We start from the raw sequence: 3232 nt of genomic DNA, 5'->3' as shown, positions 1-3232 counted from the left end.
TGCGCTCTGCAGGTTTCAGCGACGTTGACATTAGGAAATTTCGGAGGTCATTTGGAGGGCCTTCTAAGAAAATGTATTTTTTGCACTCTCTCTCTAGAAAAAATGGCAAATACAAGAGCTGGGTCTTTCATAGTAAAACTTCAAAAAGTGGACTTTAAGTAGATTCCTTACTCTTCTGAACATTCGTTCGTAGTGATTGAGGGATAATCCTCTTTTCAGTTGCATTGAATGAACAACGTCAATACGGAGGGAATGAGGCTAACATGGAGGGACGAATCCGCAGCCGCTATTCACTTTCCATTAAACCTGCACATTTGGCTAATGGCGCACTCCTCAAATGGCACAAATGTTACCCAAAAACGAGCCAAATATCACCTTCACATTGATTTGGACAATGAGTACCAACCATTGATTAAGCGCAGTAAAACAAACACACATATACCTCCCGCCTCCATAGACACGCTTAGAGCTCAAGGAGCTAAACACATAGATATCTGGACGAGAGGCTCTCTCTACCCTAAGAATCCAATAACTAATGCGTCTCCACCGTTTGTCAATCCTACAAGCTTATTGACCTTTGCTGGTGATGGAGAAAAGGGCCTTCTGGGTTATTGTAAATCACTTACAAGAGAAGCTGAAACTTACAAGAGCATTCTCCAAGCTCAACAATGTGAGATTGTTCGCCTTTCACATTTACATTCTACAGATCAGGTTACCATTTTGCAACATAAAACAGAGGTACAAGAACTGAAAGGAAAGGTGCGAAGTTGTCAAATGAAGGACACCATCTTGGGTGGTCGTATCCGAAAGAAGAAATTGCGCAATCTTGAAACATTGCAGGTTGCATCAGGAGGTCTCAAGAAAAGAATCCGAGCATTAAGGTGATGCTTCTTGGTTGGCTACATTGTCTTAGTTAAGTAATCTTTTTGTTTTTTCTTGTTATGCATTGTTTTCATGTGCCTAAATAGTGTTAGTGAAGCAAATTTTCTGTTATTTACTTATGCATTGTCTTCATGTAGAGATTCAATCTATCCTGACAAGGAAAACATTGACCCCAAAGCCAATATAGGAAAGAGATTGAAGCCACTTATAAGTAGAAGCCTGGCAGCAGATATAGTACATGACAAGAAGTTTAAGGTTCTACAAAGAAATGTAGTGGACCGCTTTATTTCAGAGAACTCAGTGCCTGCAAAAGAGATACAAGGCACACTTGATTCACTTGGTGTAAGCAAAAGAGGATATTCGGCTATCCAAAAGTCTGTCTCATCCATCTTTGTTAGGAGGGGTATAAAATCCAAACTTCTACCATCAGCCTCAAGTGTTTGGAAAGAGAGGCTTCAGCTTAACGAGGCACAGGGAGACTATCTTGGACAGCCCTTTCATATTAAAGCAACTTACAGTGGCCATGGAGCGAACATGGCATATGATGAGTTCAACAATATTTTTATGGACCTGCGGATACTACAGAAGAGAATGGTGGAGTTTTACAACATCACATTTGAAGAGTCACGTGGGCTATTACATTTTGTGTTAAAACTGGATGAGTGTGAGCTTGTTAAAGAGAAAAAGCTAGAGCGTGTTACTATTACTTTAATGAATAGAGCCCTCTCAAAGTGTCCCAGTGATGATCCTTTATATTTTAGTGTTCAATCAGAATCTAACATATGGTGGCTTGGTGCGTTTGAGGTAAGCGATATTCTCAAGTAAGCTCAAATGTTCAGATCTACTTAAGTCTCATTTATTTTGTGTTGCAGGTAAAGAAAGAAGATCATGAGATTCTATATTGGGTGTTCCATCGAACTAATATTCTGGAGGTGATTGATCGACAGACTAACCAGGGAGAGGTACTACGTCTAGATGGAAGGGGAGACTTTCAAGTTCAGTGGCATCTTGCAGGTGACCTTAAAACATTAAAGTGCATGTATAATTGTGGAATGGGTGCAATGGCAAAGTCACCGTGTTTGTTTTTCATGGAGCCTGCAAACGTCATGGACCCAAAGTGGTGGAGAAAAGCTCCAACACGTCACATTGAGGATCCTGCTTTTCGACCCGTTTTGAAAATACCACTTGTGAATGTCCACATTTGTACAATGCATGCCCTTTGTAGAATTGTGGAGAAATTGGTCTACTTATACATTGGGTTTGCTTGGAAGATTAAGAACTCCGCAGAACGACAAGTAGCCCTGCAGTGCTTAGAAATGGTACTGTCGGATATGGGGCTTCATGGTGGCAATGTGAAAATCCAGCGGGATGAAAAGAGATCAACTGCTGAGAAGGATGTCCCATGCAAACCATCCATCGGTGGGGTGAAGGCACGGAGGTTTTTATCTAAGCCCCAAGGTACAAGAGATCCAAAGCTAACAAAACATGGAAAAATATATAACACATCTTATGTTAGCAAGGTAGAGTATCAGAGCTGGAAAAAGCTACATATTGCAGTCAAAGACCACGAACCAACTACTCATAACGCGAAGGCTGAGGTTTGGCGATCAATAGACATCCTATTTTTGATGTGCGACAAAGATGACTGGTCACAAGGTGATATGAACAAGTTCAAGGAAAATCTCAACCTTCTGAAAAAATCATTCAAGACAGCATGGATAGACACCCAGATTACTCACTACATGGTATTATAATGTATTTCTTTCTCTCTTATGTGCAAATATGTGACTGTAAAACATTCTAACTAATCTGTTTTCATATCCAGCACATCATCTTCAATCATTTGCCATATTTTATACAGAAGTATGGGAACCCGGAAATATGGAATACCCAAGGGATGGAAAAGTCTCATTACATGGCGAGAAATGCTTATTTCAGGCACACACGACATGGTGGCTCTCGAATCAAGGCTAACAGTTTGAGAGAACTATTTGAATGGTTCTATCGTAGAATCATTCATCGAATGCAGGCAAAAGAAGTCTTGGCAAATTTAGCAACAGCACAAGCCATCAGACATTTACAACAACAAAAAGCTAAAAGATCAATGGCATACAACAACTCCGGAGCTCGTGAAAGTCAACGAAGGTGGAGAGAGACAATGGTGTATGTGAATCACAAGTGGAGAAAGATACTCTGAGTGGATGACATTGTACAAAATTTATGTAATACATGATCTTATACAATTGCTACTTGAAGTGTATCAAGATTTTGCAGGTTCAATTTTGTTTTTTGGTACGTCACCCTTGTAACGAATCATGAGATGTTTGCCATACTCTAAAAGTTCATCTGG

The sequence above is a fragment of the Adiantum capillus-veneris genome, chromosome 19, assembly GCF_014529385.1.
Source record: "Adiantum capillus-veneris isolate H3 chromosome 19, ASM1452938v2, whole genome shotgun sequence".
NCBI classification, from domain to species: Eukaryota; Viridiplantae; Streptophyta; class Polypodiopsida; order Polypodiales; family Pteridaceae; genus Adiantum; species Adiantum capillus-veneris.
This window is presented reverse-complemented; position numbering follows the sequence as displayed.